The sequence below is a fragment of the Lonchura striata genome, chromosome 3, assembly GCF_050655825.1.
Source record: "Lonchura striata isolate lonStrDom1 chromosome 3, ASM5065582v1, whole genome shotgun sequence".
Taxonomy (NCBI): domain Eukaryota; kingdom Metazoa; phylum Chordata; class Aves; order Passeriformes; family Estrildidae; genus Lonchura; species Lonchura striata.
In genome coordinates, this window is record NC_140705.1 from 69,148,328 (window position 1) to 69,173,021 (window position 24,694).

Genomic DNA, 24,694 nt, shown 5'->3' on the forward strand with positions numbered 1-24,694 from the left:
ACGTGTTGGGGCTAATAATGTGAATGGTTTGTATTGTGCTTTCCCTGAAGCTAAGTTAAGCAACATATTAGGCATTACTCAGAGCTCCTAAATCTCGTGTTTTGCCAGTGACACAGTTGCAAACAGTGCAGCAACCCTGACGTTTTCTCTGTAGTGTAAAGGCCAAGGTCCAGCAGATTTGTGATCCACCCTCTTAGTCTTACAGTTAGTTCTGCCTGGACTTCTGTCAAATTTTAGTCTTCAGCTGTCATGCATTCTTGCCAGCTCTCCTATATGTCTAAATAACTAGGTGAACTCTCTCTGGAAAAGAATCTATGTGATTAATTTAGTCCTTCCTTCCTGTGAATGAACTGTCTTCAAGTTGTTTTTCAAATGTATTTTACATGCAATAGTATTATTTGTGTCCCATCTAAGTGTTAGCTGGCCAGGGCTTCTCTGTGTGCTCTTGGATGTAACTGTGGTTTTAAGTACCCTCCGCTGGTTATTCATAGCATGCATTTAGTCATTTAACAAACATGGTATTAGTTCTGCTCTCTAAGTGGATGACTAATACTCTTATAAATAGGAGGAATGTGATCTGAAAGGTCACGTGAACGTTCCCAGTGTGAACATATCCCCAAACTATGAGACTTCTCATTCCAGGATCATGCTTACATAAAAGAAAACACTCATTATTAGGAAGAAGGAAAAGGGTTCAAAATCCATTCAAGCAATTTCTCTGCTTTAACTTGAACAATTTGCAATTGTTTGTAGAGTTTTGCATTGCAAAAGGTTTTTGCAATGTTTGCTTTTCTCTGCAATCGCTCCTGGCCTGCTTGGGAACATACAAATTAGGGCAGTCCTGATCTCTGTCCTATGCCAGCGCCCTCCCTTGGAACACAAGACCTGAATGTTTCTTAAGAAAATATAAAAATCATCTTTCTTCCTAATCTCTTTCACATCTCTTTGGAAAGCAAGACAGTGCCTAACGCTGGATTCCAAAGGAGATGAGAGCACACAGTTCAGGTTTCTGCACTGACTGTAAACTGTCAGCTTTCCTCAGCTCATTTCTGTGAAGAGATGTTGTGGCACCCAGGCAAGGGTGGAAGAATGAGAGGTGCTTGCTAATGCAACCTCCCAAGAGGTCATTTTTCTCTGATGGAAAATGCAGGAGACCAGCTATGCAGGCACCCTCGTCTTTTCATTTTTATCAAATGAAAACAGAATCGTTGACTGCTGCTGCTCTTCTGCCCCTGCAAGGTTTGGTTTATATTTCCAGGAATACAATACTAAGGAAGGGAGGACTGGTGGCCTTAGGACATCCAGCTTCATTTCATGCTTGTGCCAGACTTGCTGAGAGTATGTCTGTAGCAAATGCTTAGGCCTGTTTTGAGCCCAGTCCATGTTCATGCACTGCCTGTTTGGGCAATTAAAGTCCTTGGCTGTCTCCAGCACCCCCTTTGTCAAGTCCAAGTTTGTCCTTGGTTGGAGCAGTGAGGGGAAACACATCAGGCTGGGGCTGGGGCTGGGGCAGGAGGGCCTTACAGAAGCCACATGCCAGGGGTTGGGTTGCTGCTGCTGCCATTATGATGGCAGCCAGTGAAGCACCTTTTCTGCTTGCCTGTGGTGTGAAGTCAAAATTAAGCCCTTCCAGTGGAGAAACAGGCAACCGTGGCATCATCTTTGCCCCTGACTACAAGTCAGGTATGCCCAGGTGCTCACCTGGTGGGATTTGGTAAGGTGGAATGTAGCAGGGTGAGATGTTCCTGGGGATTGGCTCAGCTCCCAGCTGGGACATGGCACTGGCTGCATCAACTCTTCTCTGCTCAGCCTCTTCAGTGTCAGATGTGATGGTTTAAAGCAGCTGTAGCCTAAGTTAGTATGACACTGTACTGGAAAAAAGTGGGGGAGAGGACCAGCACAGTTGTCTCAGAGGTGTGTCCTGATCAGCAAAGGCAGGGACACTGTCTCTGGCAAGTGCCTGAGGCACAGGCTTGCATGGCATGGGCCATGACTGTGCTAATAAACCAGGCAGCAGCTGTGTTTTGCTTTGTGGCTGGGTAACACTGTCTGGCCCTGGTGTGATAGATGTTTAAACCCTCTTGCCCTCCAAAACCAACTGGTCATATACAGACTACTTGTTGGGAACAGTCCTGGGCCATGCTAACTCCTGAACTATGCTTGGGAACAGTTTGGTAGAGCACTGTTTGGCCTGGGCCAAAACTGTACCCCGGACCACACCAAGAGCTTGGAGGGGACGGTTGAGCTCCCCTACTCGTGCCCCGATACACTGGCTTAATTTTCTGCTCTAGATGCTGCCAGCCTGGCTGGTGTCAGGCAAGTTACCTAATGCATGACATAAGGAGGAAAAACTTCCAGCTTAATTTCTACCCTTTGTCACTTCATGCCCCCTCTCACATGGGGGTAAGAGTACATCCTTACCTACAGACCGAGGGAGACCGACACATTTGGATACATTGGGAAAGGGGACAGAACACGATACATTGGCAAAGGGAGGTGTGGTGAAAGTCTAAATTCATGACAATGGTTTATAGAAATTTGATTCACTGTAGAGTTGGGTGTGTGGTAGGCATGCGATGAAGATGGTATTCCCCATTCACAGATGTATTGTAATTTTGTCCATGACTATTATACAGTTACAGAAATGCATTTGCATTAAAATATCTGGCCTAAAAGCAGTCAGCTGTGTCCTATATTCTCCTCCTGCCAGCTTTTGTCTTGACTTTAGGTTGCAGATTAGAAAGGACAGCTGAGGATTTGGGTCCCCCCCAAGCATGCTATACATAGTCAAGGAGTCCTAGAGATTTGATAGACTGTACATGATGTTTCTTTCTGAACACACAACATTTCCTGACTTCAGCACTCTCAGAGTCTTGATTTCAGTGGAAGACAGTTTGCATATATGATGCTTGCTGGAAAGTACATATGCAGTTCTTATAAAACAGTGTGCATGTCTGCATGTGCCTGTTTAAAATTACAGAGCAAAGATGACTTCTGTATATTATTTACCTGCTGGCTGAGATATATCTGCCTGCCTTAGGGACTCCTGCCTCTTGTCTCTGAGATTTTGTTGCTGGGAAACATTTTGGTTTGAATAACTGTGTTTGAGGGTGCTCTGCTATGGCTAGGGGGGCTGAGTTTAAACTGAAATAATTTAAACTGAAATCAAATGTTCCACACAGGTTACTTTAGGTGTGCCAATATTTGTTTGCTCGTGGGTGCATCTGAATTTCTCTTCTCCCTTGGTCGGCAGCAGAAACATTTTTCTTATTGATGCCAAGTAGGTGGTAGTGGTGGGGACAGGCCTTGTTTGTGGCTAGTGGCCAGCTGACAATTATAAAAACACAGAAGATGGGAAGAAAGGAATGGATAGTGTAATTACACCCGATAAAGATCAACATGACACTACATATGATACATACACATTAGAAACCTACACACATAAATACATAAAACATTCAAGACATGGAATCAGGTTCTTCCACACAGCAGCTATAATTACATAAAGAAACTAAAAAGGAATTTTTTTTTTATACCATAGTGCTGGCAGTCAGAGCCTCCCCTCTGACTGTCTGGGAGCAGACTGTCTTAAGTGTGAGCAGAATAAATGGTCCTTTTGTAGGCAGCATGGCAGACAACTGTGCAGCACCTCACTGCTGCCTGGGTGCCAGGCATCATGACTAGACAAAAGCAAACCTAATTACAGCAGACCTTGAGCAAGATCCTCAGAGGTGGCTGTTGGAAAAATGCACCTACATGTTCCAGGTAGATATTTTTTCACTGCTGTTCAAATCTTGCTCTCTATACTTGGACAAAGGCAGACCTGGTTTTGCACATTGTGGGGCAGCTGCATTTCTGAAGAGCAGCCATTTTGCAAAGGAGAAAGGAGAAGCACCTACCCTATTCCTGAACTGCTGCCTCTCTCCTGGGATCTGAGAAAACCAGAAAGCAAGCCTCCAAAGCTTTCTCCTTATTCACTGAGGCTCAACAGAACAAAACAGAATTTCTGAGTTGGAAGGGACCCACAGGAATCATTGAGTTAACTCCAAAGTGAATGGCCCATATAGAGGATTGAACCCACAACCTTAGCATTATTAGCACCATGTTATAACCAGGTCTCAGGATTTCCTGTGAAGCAGTAACAGGACAGGCTTTCAGGATTCTTACAAGAGTGAATTCAGATGCCAGAGAGTGGAATTTCCAAATGCATTTCTCTTCCTACACCATTTCTTTTTCATCTCCATAAATCTGTGTCAGTTTTTAAAGAACCTATTTTGGTGGGAGGAAAAGGGGACAGAACAAGTGATGAGCTATTCAGAGCAAAAAGAAGAGATTCATGCTGCCAGAGGTAATACTGTAGAAAAATGTGTCAGTGTTGCAGATGATAGTTCTCTCCTAATGCCTCTCCTGAAGCATCAAGGTGTGTGTGTTTCAGAGGCAGTCTATGAACTGCATGTTGAAATGGTTGCCATGGCAGTGACTGAGTATAAGTTAGAGAGCGTGATTAGCCAGAGTTGGCCTAAATAGCTAAAGGGAAGGAAAAAAGAAATAAAGGGGGGGGAAAAAGGCCAAGGACTTTCTGTTATTTCCAATACACATCCATCAGCATTAGACTGTGCCAGGAAGAGGAAGCAGGGCTGATGGAAAGGACCTTGCAGGAGCACACTCCACACCCCAGCCCCAGCAGCACAAGCTTCCAGGGGACCTTCTTCCCCTTACAGTGTGCCAGTGCTGCAGCTGCAGTGCCAAGCAGCCCTGTCAGTGTCCATTCAATGAAATGGTGCTTCTCCAGAGTCTGAGGTGAGGCCAGGGCTCTGGTTGGCCTTCAGTGACCCAGAGAGCCCAATCATACTGCTCTCCTGGCTGATGTGGGGCACAGCCACACTTGAAATGTGGGAGACTGGCCTGCAGAGAGGCTGCAAGGCTGAGAGACACAGAGGGCTGCTAACCTGGGTGGGGTGTTCATTAGCAAAATCCTTGTCCCTAGAGCCACTCCAGTTCTTCTAGCCCACTAACCCATATCTGTTTGATGCAGGCCGTGAAAGGTATGTCCTCTCTTCATTTGGAGCCTCTGAATTGGAGTGCACAGCCTTTTTTTGTTAAATCATTGCAATAGCTCATTAAAAAAATAATACCCGTATATCTAATTTAAATGTGTATGATATTAGCATTCAGTCTGTGCACATGCTGTGTTATTCTCTGCTATATTAAAAAAAAATCACTTCCTGAGATCCTGTGGGTTTTTGTAGGGAAAATTTTTTATGCACTAGAGTTGCTTTCAAGCTTGCTTTTGAAGAAGCCAAGATTCATAATTCTTTCTCTCAAAAGATTTTCTTTTAGCTCTTCTCAGGGAGAAGTGGAAGAGCGGAAGACCAACATAAAGATGTCTCAATAGCAGGTCTGGATAGAGAAACATCTTCTCTAGAAGCTGTGGAGTGCCACATTAGGGGGCCAGATGCTCAGTGTAAAATCAATAGCAGGCATTTTACACGCTGAAAGTATGCAGGTAGGTATTTGCAGGAGCAGAGCCTGATAGTCTGATTTGCTTCTCTTATAGCTTTCTAAAATAGAGTTTAATTTGCATTACCCTGAAGTGCTTCTGCTCTTAGTCCTTTGAGTGAGATAAAATATGAATCTACTTAGGCCATTCCGTAACATATGATCACTTACCAAGGATATTTTTCTCCTCTGATGTCCAAAGGGATCTGTAGGTTCCTCTATTGAGTACAAACCAGCAGTACTTGCTGTGGTTAACAAGCATCTGTTTTGGCTGGCAGGGCTGGGATGAGAGAGATCAGATCCTATGGCCTGCAATTTAGGAGGAAGAAAAGAAAAGCCCACAAGACACCTATTTGCCCTGCAATCAGGTTGGCTTTTGCTGTTATTTGCAGAAGTTTCTTCCACTTTTTGCATCTCTTAAATCCTTGTCATCCAGGTTTGAGAGCGAGGACTATCTTCTTTGGCACCAAGTCAATTATATGTTTTTTAGCACCAGCAGCCATTCATATTTTACATTACTGTTCCTCTCTGTTCCTTTCAAGCAATAATCGTAAATATCAGCTTTCATTCCTAGAGCGCCTTTCATCCCAGGGGCTCCCAAAGTACTTTCCAAGCTTAACAAGCTTATTGTAGAGTACTCCTTTAGAAAGGTTGAAACTTGCTTCCCATTAAAGCCTGATTTTGGGAAGGAAAACACTGAATCATAATGACTTCAATACATGAGGGAGCCTTTGCAGCTGTTATTTACTACACATGTTCCCTTACCAAAAAAGATTGCTTCTTGCTCCTCTATCCCTGTCTCCCCAGCTTGATCCAGCAGTGCTCAGCTACTTGGGGGAGCAGAGTGCAAGTAGGAGCAATGGTCATCCCCTGTGATCTGAGGAAATGCGTTTTTCTGAAATCTATAGCTGCCCTCAACAGTTTTTGACAACTCCATTTCCATTCAGTCTATTTTCTCTTTATCAGGGCAAATGTCCTAAGGCAGAGTTGAATGTCCTGTGGCTTTGGCCAGAGAGGTCACCATCCACAGTTGGGCTATAGTACAGATTGTGTGTGAAACTGTAGTCCTCCTCAGGACAAAGTCAGCTGGCCTAATTTAAGTCACATTCCCCTGCAATCAAAGCAAAGCCAGTGTCTTTGCACTGAAATTAATCACAACCTTTGAAATGGTCCTTTATTTGGCTCATCTGGGTGAGCAATAATCCCAGAAGAAAAAACAGTTACTGATAATTTCTGACTTGAAGAATTTGTTTCCTGATGAAATATATTACTAATTTTAGAGCAGCCTGAATCTGACCAGTGTCAATTTGTTTTCTCTTCTTTCAGGAGGACTCAGTGTAGTGGGACCTGTCCATTTCATGATGCACAGACCTTTTTTCCATGCTGCCGTGTTGGAAAATGGTCTTTCCTCTGCTTGGTTGGGAGAGGCTGGGGTCAGACACACAAACTCTCATTGCTTTTCCAAGGACATGCCAAGAACTTGTGATAGAAGTGGGAACAAAGCCCTATCTGATTCAGTGCTTCATCTGCACAAGCATAGTTTATCAATACAGATAGCTTTAGATGAAAGATACATCAAAGCATATTTTTGGCTGCTGCTTTCAGAAGTAGTACTAAATTTCCTGGGGGATGCAAGCAGTGAGATATGATCCAAGTATCAAAATCCCCATCTTACTCTCTCTCCTTCTCTCTTACACTGCTGGGGTTCACAGGAAAGCCCTTCCTTGAGGTTATGTCATCTATTCCCATCAGTAGATTTTGGTTACTAAATGCATTTTTGCTCTTTTCCAGCAAAAAACAGTGGCTGTTTCAACACTTACTCTGAAGATTTGTAAATTGGCAAAGGATACAAAAAGAATAATGAACCAGCAGTTACTGTTTACATTGGCCACCTTGTACAAATGCTGATATTAGCATTGCTGAAAGGATTCATTCATCACTGAAAAAGAGGTTTGTACCTGTGAATAAGAGCTTGCCTGGGAGGGCCTGTGTGCTTCCTCTCCTCTGTCAACAAAGCCTACAAAAATGAAGAGATAGTTTTGCAATAGATATTAATGCATACCTATTATTTCAGGATGACAATAAGCCATTGAATATATTCCATGCAGCAGTAAATGAATGAAAGCAGCAGTAAATATAAAGAAAAATAGTATTTATTTTCATGCATCAGGTTCATTTATTTATTTATTTAGTGACCTGAATATATATATATATTTGAAGTCTTTCCCTTGGGTTTTTTGAAGTAAAATTCTGTGGTACATCCTCAAGCCCAGTGGTTAGATCTTGTGTCATGGAAAATCATATAGACCTGCACTAGAAAGAACAATGGCTGCTGAAAACATTCTGCCAGTTCCAGACTATGACTTCTTCTGGGGCTGTCGGTGAAATAAACACTTTCAGAAGTACCCCTAGGCCTTCCTTACTTCCTGCTGTTTGTCACACTTGCTGCAATTTGCCTTAAATTAGTTGATTTCACACCAAGATTCATGGTGCTGTTTTGTTTATAAAAGAGGTTGGTACATTCTGCACTGGCCCTGCCGCCATGCCATGAGGCACAGCTCAGAGATGGAGCAGGGCCCCAGCACAGCCAGGAGCCATCATTTGTTCCATCCTCACACTGCAGGTCAAGGGTCTTTCAGCAATGGTGTACATGTAACAGCATTTCTGTGTCAGGGAAAAGTGTCAAGACTCTGTGGGATGGTTACATTTTCACTAGGTTTCCTTGGGATTCTGTAGGATGAAGATCAAACTCCTTTTCAGGTATATATTATTATGCTAAAACCTCTAGCATGACATTTTTCTTTTAACCTTTAGACTGCTTCAGTTTTAGGCTGGAAGCAGCTGAGGGCTTGGATGCTCCCTGGGCACTCACACAGCTCCTGGCATGGCACAGCTTCACTTCTGGCAGGAGACAGGCCATTGCTACAGTCTAAATGCCTTTTTTTTTTAGAAAATGAAAAGTCTGAAAGGTAACCTGCTTGCGTATGCACCTTTCATGACAAAAGTGATGCTTTGTGAGCACAGGGTTTGTAAAGCAGAGGAAGAAACTAAGTGTGAATGGAATGAGAGAAAGGACCAGCCCTCTGCTGTCTTTGGGAAGTTCTTTGGGAGGGGTGCAAGTCTCTGAAACTCCTCTAGTGGAGTTTCTACTCAACCCTTTAAATTGTGGGCAGGGGAATCTGGGCCAATGATTGATTAGGAACCATGAGGGTCATTCCCCCCACGGGATTGTGGTTTCAGCATGCAGCTCTGTTGCACACAGGGAGCAGAAATAATGCTAGGAATCTAACAGGGCAAGTGGTACATAACAGGCCAGTGATACACAAAAGTGATTTGATCATAAGTGGTTGGAGAAGGGGTGCCTGCTCTGCAACAGGCAAACACTTCTCTGCACAGAACCAGAAAAATTTCCCATCAATCTGGGGCATATTGTCAGCAGTCTTGAATATAATCCTCATGGCATTACTTCTGAAGATGAAACAAAGGCATTATGGATGCTGCCACTGAGGCAGGTAGTCTTTAAATACAGCCGCAAATTGCTGGGTTTAATGCTAACAAACCCTAATGCTGAGGAAGACAAGACAGGTCGCAGCAGTGATAGAGTGTAATATAATGTGATGGCTGATATAGATGTGAGTCATTCTAGCCAGAGGCTTTAGTATAGGAAGTCGGATAAAAGATATAAAAACAAATCTGATTTTTTTTTCCTTCCTGGTGAAGGTCACTGCCAGGAATAGCATGGGAAATAATTATTGCGGGAAGAAATGTTCCCCTTCAACTTAGAAGTATTGTCTTGCTTTGCAGTTTTGTTCTCCTCTTTGGACTCCCATAACAGACACCGGCAAACGCACAGGGCCTTTCTCCGTGAAGCCACTGGCGGATGTCCCACACGGTGGGCAGGGACTGTCTGTGCAGTGCTCACGAGTCTGTCAATGGTGTCCCCTCACTGGCAGCCCACCCCAGCACTGCGCTCAAGGGGCCTGTGAGGCTGAATGGGCTCTGCCTAATGGCAGCCAATTTTCCTGGTTGCCAGGGAGGCGCAGTGCCAAGGCTGTGTGTGAGAGCCTGCTGCTGGGAAGGTTTCACCTCTTTGCTTCTGCTCCTGAGCCCTGAGGAGGTGGGTTATCTTTCCTATCTTATCCTGCACCCTCAGTCCCTGTGCTTCATGGATGACTCAGTGCCCTTTGCACTTTCAGTGGCACGGGCTGTTCTCTGCTCATCCCGCAGAGACCTGGGAGTCTCTGGGCTGCTCATTTGCTCTCTGTGAACAGCACTGCATTTACAAATGTGCAAGGGCACGGGGAAGACATGCAGCTGTGCCTGTGGGTGCAGTGTACATACAACACTCCCTGGGGCAGGAGTGATCCACAATGCAGCCCATCTGCTGCACAGGAATGCTGCACTGCAGTTTAATTCCCTTTTCTCAAAGTACTCTTTGAGTGGGGATAGGTGAGGAGAGGAGTGAGTACCTCTGCTTCATGTCACCACCCTGTAGGATCGAAACTGGGCAGCTCCTGGGGCTGAGGGGCTGCTGCTCCTCTTGAGGGACTGAGGGTGCCCATTACTCCAGGGGACTGCTTTGTTCTCTTCCAGGTGGCTGTAGCAGGGAGAAGTGCTAGTGGGAATCTCTGAGTTTTGCAAGGCTGACTAAAATCTCCTGCATGTGGCTCTGTCTCTTCCACCACAAAGGGCTAGTCATGTTTTCCATTCTTGGCTCCATGTGGCTGGTCTGAACATCCCAGGTTATCTCTGCACCAGCCAGCTGCCTTTCCTACTGCTTGGCTCACCGGGCCTTCATCTCTGCTCAGTACCCATGGTCACTAAGGCAGTTAGCAGAGCTTTAAGATACCTTTATTTTTGGAAGACTTTTCATTTGGGAGCCCAGGAGGTAAGAGTTCAGATCTTCTTCCTTTAGCCATGACTCTGCAGTGGACTCTCAGGGGTAGGAGCACTGCAGAAGTCCTGAGTAGCCTGGAACTCCCAGATAGCACAGGAAAAACCTATTATGGGAAAGCTGCTAATAGCAGAGGTAAGCTCTTAGCCACATTTTCCTCTGGTGTTACAGACTCTGGAGAATTAGCTTGTTTTAGCCAAGTTTCCAAACTGCTTTTTGGTGTTTATCCAAAGACTTGGGGCTACACATTCTCTTACGGGGTCTTCTCACAGCTGCTTCTCCTTGGAATGATTGCAAGAGGTGCTGAGTTGGGTGGGATGACCTGTTTCTCTCAGGTTTATTTCTTTGGAGCATCTCTGTCAAGAAAGACTGTAAGACATAATAATTAAAATACTCACCGTAATCTTGTCAAACTTCTTCTTGTGATCCCTGTGAATGTGATATTTGTGAGCTCATTTATCACAGATTTTATTCACTCATTGAAAAAATGAAGTTATCTAATTCATGTTTTTCCTTCTTCCTTCTCTTTTTGCACTTAAATTTACCATATTTGCAGATAGACTGTGCCAATGGTTAGCAGCTGGTGTGGTGCATATGGAAGCAGATTCATAGAGGTGGCTGTTTGGTGCTGAGCACTTGCTGTGTCAAGGGATTTACATCAGACTGCTTCAGTTCTGGTTCCCAGGGAGTGGGACCTCATTAGAGGTTGGAGTGCAGGAGTTGTGCTCCTGGAGTCCATCTCCTCATTTCCTTTCACTCAAAGGGAATCCAGATAAAAAAATGTTCCCTGACATAAATCAAAACAGAGCAAATGGGGAAAACATGACATTTGCTTCATAAACTCAGTCATGATGTGAATAAAATCCAAGACATAGAATGACTTGTCAAAAACCCAAGGTCAAGAGACCAAGGCCAGGACTCATCACGTTACCTTGAGGTCCCACATGGTTCGAATGCGTGGCAAACGGGTCAGTTCTTTGGTTAGTGACATAGCTGTTTATCTTGGCTGAACAGCTCTCTTATTCTTTCTTGGATATGGCTGCTAATCTATTCTTCTCTCCTTGTACACTTCCCCAACCCTCCCTTTTGCCAAACCCTCACTAAACATATACATATATATCTGTGTGTGCGTAGGCAGTCGTGTCTGCTGCCGGGATTTCCTCCCAAACAATACCTGTTGTGCTGGCCACAGCATTTCTCTTGGTTCCCATGCTCAGAGCAGTTTGAGTTTCCTGCTGGCTCAGCAGCAAGACTTTCAGGGCTCTTTATACTTATTCTTCTTCGGGAGCCAAGCGGAGGAGCGCAGTTTGCCTGTGAATAGTGAGCTGGCTGGGCAGGCAGCAGGAAGCTTGCATACTAAACCGTGTGAACTTTGAGGAGGGGAAGAAGGGGGCTGGGGGCTGCTGGCTGGGTTTCATAAGGCATTTGTTGCAGCCCTCTGCCTTATAAACTCATCATCTCAGCACAGGGATACTCTTTGCCAAAGGAGCAGTATCTGTAAAATTAGGGTTCAAAGAAGCGAGAGATGAAAATGGAATTATAGAGAAAACAGGAGGGATTGAAATGTGGAGAAGAGTGAGGAGACTTGGGTTTTCATTATTCACATGAAAACTTGTGCATGGGTTTCCCTTTACAGAGTGTTACCACTACACCTCATGCAGCACTGCAGGGATCATGGGCCCTTACTACCCCAGCAGTGGCCACATTATTGGTGTAAGGGCAGCTTTTCTATATTGCCCAGAAAAATCAAAAGCACAGAAATTAAAACATGCTTCTCTCTTCCCTCTGTACCCCACCTCCACTGCTTTCTGTTTGTGTCATCAAACATTAATATATAAGCAGGTTCCTAGTTGCAAGGATGAGGAATCGTGGTTTGGCTTTGAAAGAGGGGCTTGAAGAGCAGCACTGTGATACAACAGCACCAGCTTGTCGGTCACAGGTGAAACCATCCTTGAAGCAGGGGGAGAGGTGTTTCAGTAAGTGCTGTGGCACCACTGCAGGTGCAAGCATGAAGTGGGCATTCTTGGAAAAAGGTGGGAGGCAAGAGGAAGGAAGGACAGGTTGAGCCCATCTGTCTGCAGACCTGCTACCTGCCTCCTACTCATGTCTGCATAAACAAATGGGGAATAGGCTTTGTCTGTGCTTTGAAAATGAGGTGGCAGAAGAGTGCACATTCTGTAGACATGCTTCACGAGCAAGAGTGGCCTGGTGCTATGATGGGTATTGGTGAGATGGCCTTGTGCAGGAAGAGTGTGTACATGTGTGTGTATGTGTGTGCATGTGTGTGTGTGTGTGTGTGCGTGTGCGCGTGTGTGTGTGTGTGTGGGTGGGTGGTGTAGAGATGGAAATGCTCAGCAGCGACAGACCAGGAGATGGGCCGAGGCTTTTGTTGGTTCATGCCATAACATGATTGCAAAATGATGCGACTTTCCTGGCCTGATCCAAAATAACAACCCACAGTTTCCCTCTGTTTGGCAGCATCCTTCACTGAGGGTGCCCATTACTCCAGGCTCTAAATAATCCACATGTAACATAGTAAATCCAAATAGTCTGGGCCCTTGCTCCCCTACCCAGCTCAGCAGCTCTCTGTGTCTAGCTCCCAGTCAAGCACTGAGCAATGCAACACATGTGCTTGGCACCTTCTTCCTTGTGGTGCCCCCCCAGCATGAGTATCCTGCCCTGGAGGTATGTGAGTGCTGGGAAAGTGGGAAGATACAGCTCTTGGTCCCAGAGTGGGCTCCTGGAGAGGCAGTGGAGGTCCTGGGGAGAATCACTCACCAAGCTCATTTAGATCCCAGACAGTCTCTGCTTAGGCAGCTTGCGGCAGAACACAAGCACTTCTGCAGGAAACAAGTCTCTTTGCAGTTACAGTTGGGGAACTTACCATCAAATTAATGCATTTTCTGTTCACCTCTACTCCTGACTCAGCAGAAGCTCAGTTTAAATTACATGTACTTGATGACTTTGATGCGGACCCTGTCTGTTTTAAGACGGTCTAACATTTCTTATAAGACCAAGTGTTCAGTTGCTATTGAACCCCTGAAAACTTTATCTGTCTACCACTTAGCTGTTCTGGGTATCTGTCTCAGACTGAATGCATCTGGGAAGCTTCAGCAAATAATGTTTTTGTTTGCTTACAAGAAAGAGATGAGAGAAACAATATTTATTCCTTCATATTCAGACATGTTCTTAAAGTGATCTGTTAATGAACTCTAGCAATTTTTTCCTCTACAGGAGAGACCTGAATATCAGGGATGCACCTTTCTTTGTTCTTCATGGGGGAAAAAAGAAATCAGTTGAACTACGAAACCATAGGGAAAAGAGGGCCTCAGATCTCAACCAGTCAACAAGAGTGGTTAAGAGTTTGAATTCTCTGAAGAGCTCAGTGGATACTTGTTCAAGGCTAGCAGCTAAATCATATGGTGATATGGCAGGCACGCTGCAGCCTCCTGCTGCAAGTGCCAAACAGCAGCTCTTGGACATAGTTTTTCTGTGCTGACAGGGTCACTGCAGTGCTGTCACCAGAGCCTAGAGGTGCTCCCAGATGTGCTCTTTGCTGATACTGAGGTGAACATGAAGGAAGGCTGATGCTGACTAGGGCTAGGACCTGGCTGGGGGAGGGATGGAACCCTACTGCAGTGCAAAGACTGAGGGCCATCTGCCTAGAGAGGGGAACTGATGTCAGACACGGAGGTGGATATGGGAGCAGGACCAAGGCAGAAGACAGGCTGGAAGTAACAGGAGGAGCAGAAGAAGTCAGATTTGGGAGTAACCTTAGCAGATCACACCTCCTGCAGGACCTGGGGTACAGCAAACCCAGGGATTTCTGCTGTGCAGTAATTATCTGTTGTCAGCAAATACATGGGGAAGTGGTTGGCACAGGCTGTGAGTAATTTCTGCCTGCTCCTTGAGCAGAGGTTGTTGGGCTATCAGTATTCCCAGTTATTCTGCTTTTCAGGCATGATGGAATTAACATCTGAGAACAGAGCCAGCCCTGCTGGCTGGTGAGTCATGCGGTAACCAGTGTGATGTCACATGATGGGATTCCTGCATTTTTGTTTCAGTTTGCCATGTGTAAATCAAGGAAATGACACAAACCCAACATAGACTGAAAGTATGGGAAGCTTGTAGGGTCAAGCACTCAGCAGTTAGAAATTATTGATGTAGCACTTGCTGTCTGAGTCCCGTCTGCACGGGCGCCATGACAGTGTTGCTTTTAGCTACAGGATTAAAATCCATATGTAAATACCTTTTTTCCCCCGAACAACAATGCTATACCTTTTGATGCCCAGGGTAGATAGCTCTCAGGGGGGTTGAGGTCGTGTGGGGAAGGGTCCTTGAACTGCTTAATTGCAGCTGTGCAGGATGAGAGGATCTCTGCTTCACCTTCAAGGCCACAGCCTACGGCGGCCCTCAGCATTGGTGATGGTAGGCAGCACCTGTGTCCCTGGCCTGCAGAAAGACCAAAATAAATGAGGTCCGCAGATAAATTAACTACCAAACTCAAACAAGCCCCCATGAGGCATATGCAGAGTAAGGCTTTGTATAACTTGTAACTTGACCACAGGTGGGAGAACTTAGGACCCTCAAAAAGGAACATCCCCCTTCCCTGGCTGAGTATGAGTACCAGCCTCTGAAGGCAGACACGCTTGATCTCTTGATTTGAACAGAGCAAGCTAACATATATCTTTCTAATCTCATTCTAGGAGACAGTTGAATTATTTTAGCTAAAAATTACCAGAAGAGTCTGCCTGAGGCAGACATCCAGCATGGTGTATTTGAGCTCGAGCAAGGCATCGCTAATGGGAAGAGTTAAGCAACTTTAACTCCAGACAGAGCTCACAGGGGGAAATTAGAAACTGGCTCTGTGGATGGCCCCACCAGAAAACATGTAGGGGTGTGTGTGTGAAATCCTCCTGCTATGCATCCAGTTATCCAATTGCTACAGGCAAGTACTGACCTGTGCTTGTAATGTGGCATTTGCAGGCTCCAGAGGTGGACTTGCTCTTTTGCAGACCTACCAGGTGCTTATCAAATGCTGGGGAGAAATGGTACTTTAGTGATGGGAAAATGTGAAGAGAGACACTTTAGCTTTCTCTTTCCATGCAGGAGGTGCAGGCACAAGGGGATAGGGCCGTGCTGGTGTGCAGCACACATGGCGTGTGGGGCAGGTTGCTTTGCAGAAGGGCGTTGCCACCGTGGCTGTGAGTGGCCCAGGGGACTCACTCGGCAACCTTTGCACCAACTGAGGTTTTGACAGGGTGTTGTGAGGGCTGTAAAGGCCACCAGCAGGGGGTTAGCAGCTCAGACTTCCAGTCTACATTTTCCCTTTCTGCAAGAAGAGGTATTTTCCTTTCTTGTTACACCTCATCTGGAGCTCTGTAAACAGCACTCTCTCCTTGATGTTGTTGATACCTTCAAATGATTTTATCTTCCTCTTTGGGATTTACTGATCCAAACCGTATTATTTAGTTATTTAATCTTCCCTTTAGTTATTTGATTGTTGTTCATGGTTGAATTCTTTCCAATATGCCAACATCTCTTTGACGCACAACTGCCTGCAGTTGCTTTATCTGTTTTGAGGATGGCTCAGACCCAACAGCACACTGCAGAGAAAAGCCATCTCTCTTCTGCTCAGTAACACAATGTTCTTCACCTCTCTACATGATCAAATGAGGTCCTCTTATTTTATAAACCAGCATTGAGTTTGATACTTCTTCTTTTCCATTTGTTAAGCCCTTTTCAGCAACTGCTGTGGATTATTTTTTCAAATGTTTCCTTGCATTGCCCATGTCCTAGCAGGAGCTGTTAGATGCTGTTTTCCTTTCCAATTCCCCATTTCAGAAACATTTTTTTTGTGGTATCAGAAACCAAACCTATCACGCTCCTCCTCATTACTACATCCAAAACAATCCTTTAACAGAAAGAGAAAGAAATGCTTTACAGGTTCCTAAGTCCCCCACTTGGGAAATTATTTGTCTCCATTGATAGTTCACTGGGCACTCCCTGGGGTCTGGGCAGGCTGGCAGTTTGGATATATGGAAAGGGGACAGTATTAAAGTGGTGAGCAAGGCCCTGCTGGAGAAATCCAGCCCTTGGTGATTCTCAGCTGTAACACATCCTGCTGACACTCAGGCAGAGGTTTTAAGAGTTGACTGTTTGGACACATAAAAGCGTTGGAATGGTATATGCACTTTGTATGTGTGGGAGACACTTCATTTTAATATTCAATGTGGATTAGAATATGAAAGCAGCCAATTTCAACCTAATCTGTACATGACACCTAAGCCAAACCTCCTGTGAAACATGACCTACCTCAAGAGCATTTACTAGGATGTCCATGCAGTTTTTGTCTTTCTTAAGAAACCTTTTTGACTATTTCTTCCCTGTAGGCATTAGAGGTGGAAATAGGAAGGGGTTTGTACCTAACCTCACAATTAAGGAAAGGAGAGAGGCAAAGGGCTTTGTCAGTGTGGCTACCCAGTATCATTGCATCAAACTGGCAGTCAAGTGGAAGTTTCTCCAAAGCTGTGGGAGCCAAATGTCCCACCCTGTTTGCCTTTGACTCATGAGTTAGTTGATTTCTGTTTTTGTGGTCTGAACACTTCAAAGCTTTGTCTATATGGATAAACAAAAACTTGGAACAGCCTATGGACAGACCTGGAAAGTATTAGATGCAGAAACATCACAGGACTTCAAGAATTAATGCAGACTTTTTTTTAACTGAAAATAATATATATTTTTAAAGCGTAGAGTATGGAAATACACTTGTAATGGCCACTATCAGGAGATGCTGGCAGTTTCTCTGAACAGAAGAGTCATTTTCCTGGAGATTTCTGATACCCCTCAGGCTTCTGTCCATTTCTATGTTCTTACTTGCAGTGTTTAAGCATCATCAAGTTTAAATGCATAAATTTTCTTTGGCTATTCAACCCCATACACTTTTGGGAAGGAATTGGCCAGAATCCCTGAACCTAAAATAATCAAATGTCTGTCTTTCCATTAGAAAGGCTGCCATTTATCTGACAAGTAGTGCAAAATTGAATAGGTAGCTTAGTTCAAGCATATCTGAGAAACCTGCTTTTGCAAAATCAGGCAAGTGGCTTGCACATAAGTAGATGGTACCTTGCCAATACCCAGTTGTTGCATGGAATGTAAGTATATTTGTGTTCTTATCATGTCTTACTTTTATTATCAGTCTCTTGGTTTCTACCACTCTTTATAAATACTCCAGCCACAACTTGTTGCCTTTAGAGGCTCATCCAAGGAGCATGGCCTTTCAGGCACTCCTTTTGAGAGTATTTATTGTGCTTCAGGAGAGGATGTCTTTGTTTCAGGATTGTTCTGGGCATGAGAAATAAAGACCAAAATGGAGATGGTGGCCAGCACAAAGAACCGACCAAAGTAATTTTAATGAATTTCTTTCCATACTTGCCAATCCACCCCTGCAGGATAAAACAACTCTCAGATGAATAAAGCATATGGCACAGAAGATGAAGTACCAATGCCAAGTTTGTCTTTGCCTTAGCAAAACTCACTGCAAAATGCTGAACCTGCAGATCTTCTAAACATGCTTGCTCCCACTTCACTGCCTTCTTAGCTGGAATTGTGCAGTCTCATTGTTTAAGTCCTCAGGACATTATTGTGTATGCAGTGGCTGGGCAGACACACAGTGCTACACTCAAACTGCCTGCTGTGGAGAGCAGTGCATATTGCAGCAGCAAAGAAAACCATCAATGAGGTGGGCTAAATATTTGAGAAGGATCTGAAGATTACTCTAACCTGCCTTCTGCATGCACATGGGCTACCCGTTTGTGACAGGCATGCCTGCTGCTGTGTGGTTAGATACTCTGTTCCTGGCCATGAGGCATTCAATGTAAGTCCTATCATCATGACTTGCTCTACAGTGAGCAGATAGATAGACTCCACATGATATTTTTCCTAAAAGAGGTGTGGAGTGTTGTGAGAGGGTGCTTCTCTCTCTGCATAAGCAGAGAAAGTCCTCAATACCAGCTCAGCCTGTGTCCAGCCACTACAAACCTGTCTGCTCCCAGCTCAGCCCCATCAAGTGAGTCTTTGTGAAGACATGGGGCTGGTGGGTCATGGTGTGGCACAGGTAAATGGGATGTCACCGCCAACCTGCTCTGCTCTCTTCTAAAAGATGGAGGATGCTGGTTGAATGTCCAATTCCTCTCAGCAGTACACCTCTCCACAGTTGGGTGACACTGAAGATGAGTGTCTAAATTAAGAAGTTAGACATCTAAGGCCTTTATTGGACCCATGTCTGTGGGGCCTGAAGCTGAGCACACTTATATACAAGGAAAAAAATCCCCTGCTCAGCTACTTTAATCTTTCAGACATCTATGGACGTGTGTGTGTGTTGTGTACTCTTACAGACACGTTCCTTTATGAGTGCTCTCGGACCCAGGCCATCATTTTACCTGGACAAGTGCCATGGGTGCTGCTCTCCCAGGACCTCTGGCAGCACTTTGGCTTGGAGATGTTTCTTGAGGTAGGGATGAATTCCCCACCTTTTGGATCCATATGTTTTCTACCATTATGGGTAAACAATGCCTCTCTTGCAAAAAAAATAGGAGATATCTGACATGGTTATGAAATTAATGGAGCAGGGAACTCCTTTGTTTAAATGAATGCTAGGAGAAGCAGCGGTAGGCTTGATTTTTTTACATGGTTAATGTTTCAAATCCTCTTTTCAGTCCTCTCATGGCAACTGTGTACTTTGCAGCTCAAAGTCACATGAATATCTGCTCAGCAGAAATGTAAATGTTTTGATAAAACTGTTCTTAACAAGTTTAATTCATTTAATCAGCTTGATTAACTGTGGAGCTTTATGGTCTTTAATTGGGAAGGATTTGCTATAAATTAACATTTTCTGTAATTTTTATGAAGAATGTGGCTGTGTGCACGATCTTGCTGCCTTGGCAGTGGTATGGGCCTGCCTGTCTCTGGCACACAGCTGCTCCCCTGCAGCTCTTCTCTTTCAGAGCCCTGGAGACCTTTGGGTGCTGAGCCTGCCCTCAAGGCCAGGAACATGCTGGGCAAGGGGCATGATGTAGCTGGAAGTGTCTCAACAGACTCTATTTCTTTTCTCTTGTGTTTGCATCTCCTAGATGATTAATCTCCCCTTCCAGTAAAAATGCAGCCTGCCTCTTTTTCTGACAAGTCCCACAAGAAAGCAAGCACAGATGTCCACAACAGCCCTCTCCTTGTTTTGGTTCATAACCAGCCCTAGCCTGCACCTAGTTTTCAAAGTTTCCGCGTGTATGAGTAGAAAGAGGGAAAAAAGAGGACTGATCAGAAGATTGCAGCTTGGGTGCACGTCCCAACTGGTCTTTCCTCTCTTCCATTTAATATGGCAGACTGACAGGCTATAAAATATGTCCAGCTGGAGAGAATGTAATTTTGTCTTACTCTGTCCAGTCTCTTTTTTCAGAGCTGAATGTCTACTTGTGTACTGTATAAATCCCCCCAGACTCTGGAGGCTTAATGCAGCAATATTAATTCTTTTAAATAGGCAGTTTATTGTCCACATGACATTTTTCTGTGCCTTTTGGTCGATATCCCAGACCAGAGAAACCAAGAAGAGGCTGAAAACAAATGAACGATTCCCTTAGATTCTGCCCAAAGCAACGGAGCAAGCAGAGCATCAGCAGAGCACCTACAGCAGTGGGTTTGCTCTTTGCTGGGTGAGCACTGTTCTCCTAGAGCCGCTGTACAGCGCGTCCTGGGGGCTCTGACATCCAAATGCACGGGCAGAACAACGTGGATTTGCAGCCCTTCTCAGACAGCTTTGCACATTCACTCCTGTCTGACTCTGAATTGGAATGTTCTCTGGGAAAACAGTGTATTTCACAAGAAAGGGAGGTTTTTTTCATCCTTTCCTAGAACTTCCATGGTGCTTCTGCATGCATAGCTCTCACAGGCCAGTGTGATGCAAGTGGCGACATTTCTAACAGAAAACAACCCCAGTTCCTCTTTCACCCTTGACATTTCTACATTTCTATATTTGATACTTTTTTTGCTTTTTTTTTTTTTTCCACAGACTAAACATTCACATGTCATATCCTGTTTGAGTAGTTGTTTTAATGGATGCGCTGCCAACAAAGACACTTGGGTTTAGGTGGCTGATCTTTTGTGATTGTAATGGCCTTCAATGAAAGGTTTTGTCTTCATAAGGACAAAATGTTCTTTATCCAGCTTCAGCTTTTGAAAGAAGCACCACAAATGTTTTTGGATTGAATGCGAAATGTTGTATAAATTCTGTAATACCAAGGTGGAAAATCTGTCCTTTCCTTATTAACAAACTGGATATCAAAACAGGGAGGCTTAATATGTGTACAAAATTAATCCAAATTTTAGATCCTCAGCAAGGGGAGTACTTAAAAGCAGAAGAAATGTTTAAAAATAATTTAAATATGAAACTAAAAAAATACTTGTCTGTGTTTGGTTGTTGGTTTTGTGGTTTGTTTATTTTTAAATTAGATTTAGCTTTTCTTTTCAATTCCTCTTCTCAGAAATTGCTTGCACTTTGAGGCTGTGCATCCTGAGCCCTGAAGGGCTCTGACAGGAACAAGCAGGGACACCAGAGCCCTGAATGACTCTTCATAAAGGCAGAGATTCAGAGCTGTCCTTCAAAATTATTTCTGTTCATGGTGCGGCCGCTGCAGCCCATGCTTGAGGCTGAGGAGGCCACAGCTTATTGGGGCAGTCAGGGGAAGTGGCGAAAACCCCATCAGTGCTCGGGATGCTACATGGTTTGGGTGGTTTGGAAAATGGAAGTCTTGTTGCTGGTTACTGAATTCAAGGAGAAAGCAGCTATGTGTTGCTGATTGCCTCCTGGGAGAAGTACCAAGTGACTGACACCTTTTAAGCTGCTCTTTCATCCTGCTTGTGAGCTGCACATGGGACTGCACTGAAGGCTGTAGAATTACAGATCATGATTTCAGCAAGGCTTTTCAGAAAAAAAAAATGAAAGTAAATGGTGTTATTTTCAGCCTGAACAGCAAGCAAGTTCTCAGTATCTAAATGAGAGCCCTTGAAGTGAGCACCTGGTGCTGCAGGAAGTGGTGGAGGTGACTCAGTAAATGTCACACTTCCCTCCAAGTCAGTTCTGAAGTGGTGCCCAGAAATAACATTTCATGGGCATCTGGCTGTTTGAGATGGCCCTGCCTTACCATGAAACTCCAAACTACCTGGCACTTTCATGATTTTACACCTCTTTTTTGTCACAAATGTTTGCCTTTATCTTGCTGTCTTTGTTCTTCCCTATAAAGACAAAGATATGACAAGTCCTGTAGTTATCTCAAAGCAGGAGAATTGTCCTTGGCCACACTGTGAACTGCCCTGGCTGGTGGATGGGGGGACAACACTCCTGGAGGCTTGCTGATGCCACTGTGCCCAAGGGGAGCTGTGAGGAGCTGCACCTCATGCCAGCAGTGAAATCACCCTGGAGCCCCTTGCCTTAGCGTGAACTGTCACCTCCTGCTTTCACAATGATGAGGTTTCGTATCCTTTCTGAAGCTGCCTGGGCTGTGGGCCAGCCCGCCCAACTGCCTTTTCCTGGAGGAGGCTGGGCTGAGCTGGATGCCCCTGCCCCACCACCTCCACCCCCATGTCCAGGCCTTTACTCAGATGTGTGTTGATGAGCACCTTCCTCTTCTCTCACCGCAGCCTGCAGGAGCACAGTGTGGGCTGGGGATGGAAATAGGGATGAGATGGGATGGCCCAAAAATCATTGTCCTGTCCTGCTGGATTCCAGTACACAGGCAGGGGCTGTAACCGCATCCATCCTCCTCTGCAGCATTGTTTTCCTAAACATATCTCCTTTCCTTCCCCTTCTCAGCCAGTGTCCTCTGTGCTTGTGCCTTGTGTCAGGTTGCCTGGGTCTGCCTAGGTTGCTCATACAAATCATAGCATCTGGTGAGCAGTGGCACTGGGGATCTTCCATTTCTGCACCCAAGGCAAACAGATGAGCTGGAAGTTCCTGCATTATCAGCTCAGTTCGGGATGGGGATGCCTTTTGGACAAACATTCTTGTTACTTCCACACAACATTCCACCTTGTGGGGTGACCTTGCCATACATAGGCTGGGTTTCTGGTGGAAGAAACTAAACTGGAGCTCCCCATCTGCTTCCTAGCTGAGTTCATAGAGCCAGACTGCCGCTAGTCTGATGCAACCCTTCTAAAATGTGCACTACATGGATGTAATATCCTTAATCCCAAGTGCTTTGCCCTACAGATACGCTGTGCTCCTATTGGACTGCGTGACTTGGTCTCACAGTCACAGCCCTTGCGACAGCTGCTGGGGTAAGGGAGCAAACCTGAGCTATTTTGGTAGTGGCCACAGCCCAGCCTTCTGGGATGTTATGTTACCCTGAAATTAGTACCAAGAAACTTTGACACAGCAATGTGTGAACCATAGCCATTCAACAGTGTTGGCAGAAACCCAGGGGCACTACAGAAACATGTGGGCGGCAGCACCCCTCAGCTATGTCCCCATGCCCTACCTGTGCTCCCCAGACTGGATGTAGAGATGCAGGAGGGTAGACAAAAGGTGCAGAGGCCACAGGACCGATTTTTGTTTCTGAACACTCAAATGTAATAGGCTGTGGGGTGTTTGTCTGGAGAGCATTTTAGTCCCATAAGTACAGAAAATAGGTCCCATTTCCTTCTCGCTTGTACCGATGGGACTCTGTGTGTCCCCATTATGCATCGTGCTGCCTGGCACAGAAAGCAAGTTTTCAGAGCTTCTGTTGTTCTGCTTCAAAAATTCCTTTCTTTTCTTACTTAGATGAAGAAACCCTTTGGAGAATGATGTCACCTGCACCTCAAATACTCAGAAGTTTTTGATCATGAGTTTTGGATGGCTTCAGGGTCAGGCTTGCTGATTTACAAAGCACATACACACACTCTTCAAAACTTGTAAAATATGGAAGCAATTTGTGTATGGTTAGGAGAGGTGCTTGCAGGCTTGAAGCTTTGGGGTTTTTTGCTGTGTCTTTAAAATTTCTCAGTCTCGGGGGCTTTTTGCAGCTTTTTTCAAGCAGACACAAATGCCTTATGTGAAGTACTTGGCCCTTTGAGAACACAACTAAGTAGCTCTGAGCAGTGATCAACCCTAAAAGCAGCTTCTTGTGAGGACCCTTCTCAGTTTTCCCCGCCAAGGCGCCAGCACAGAGCACCCTGCCTCTTCTGTTTCCAAGAGCCCATCTGAGACTATGGCTTTATGATTTCCAGACTGTAAGAACCGGATAGCACTCATGCCCTTTCCAAACAGTGATGGCAGCTGTGGTCATGGGAAGACAACAGCTGAGTTGGCAGGCCCATCAACTCCGAGGGGCAGGCTGTGCCTCTCTGACCTTTACAGTGGGCTCAGCTCCCCCTCTGATGCGGCTGCCAGGGGTCAGAGCCAAAACATCCAGGCAGATTTCCCTGAAAAGGTCAAAGCAGTGCAGCTCAGTAGTGCTGGCAGGGGAATGGTGGAAGGGGATTTCAGCCTCCTTTGTGGACAACAGCTGTGGGCTGGGAGCTCACCCTGAACCCTGGTGCTGGCTGTGGGGGGACCCCAGCTGCCACCGACCCCAGTGTGGGCATTTTTGGCTCCAGAGGAGCACCCCAACATTCCGTACAGGTTGCTGGGGACCTGGCAGCCACAGTTTCCTGCTGGGGCAGGGTGCAGGGAATGATCCAGGGCCACTCAGCAGGGCAGCATTTTTTCATGGGGGAGCACAAACAGCACCTCAGAAGGCAAGAATGGAGTGGGAACAGGGCACTGGGGCCCAGGCTGGCGTGATAGCAAGAGCCGAATGTGGTGGTGCTCAGCAGGACACCCGGGACATGATGTGGAGTCCTGTGGGGCCACTTGTCCTTGTGCTGGCTCGGGGTGGACATCAATCCTCCCCAAACCCCAGGGAATAAGTGGAATGTGCTGGCCCCCACCAGGTGGCTGTGAAGTATCCCCAAATATTTTTGCTGGACATGAACAAAGCTGCAGGCTTGCTGCCCTCCTTACAGACATGATACTACCTAGCAGGACTTTGTGTAGTTTCTCGAAGAGAAGGATTTGGCAAGACAGAAAAGGGGAAATGCAAATTTTTTTCCTTTAGTTTTGTTTCTTTTTTTTTTTTTTTTTCCTAGGGAAGCCACAGCCTTACGAAGTCACCATTCATTTTAGCAGCCAACACAGCTGCACACAGCAGATTTGGTGACCGGACGCTGCGGTCTGGTTGTGTGTGTAGTTGATGCAAAGCTTGGAAAATAATAAACACAAGCTTCCACGAG

The 24,694-nt window shown here is 45.4% G+C and overlaps 1 protein-coding gene across 5 annotated transcripts in view; it reads left to right on the forward strand.

The window, feature by feature from the left end:
• TOMM20 (translocase of outer mitochondrial membrane 20) overlaps positions 1-24,694 on the forward strand; it is a 174,461-nt gene that overhangs the window by 29,129 nt on the left and 120,638 nt on the right. Inside the window, exon 6 of one of the 5 annotated variants that reach the window (XR_014954292.1) lies at positions 5,341-24,694. This exon is cut by the window's right edge and continues 60,168 nt beyond it. The exons of 3 other annotated variants lie outside the window; for them this stretch is intronic. The gene's annotated coding sequence lies outside the window, so the exon portion shown is untranslated. One more of the 5 variants, XM_085576783.1, reaches the window with a different exon arrangement.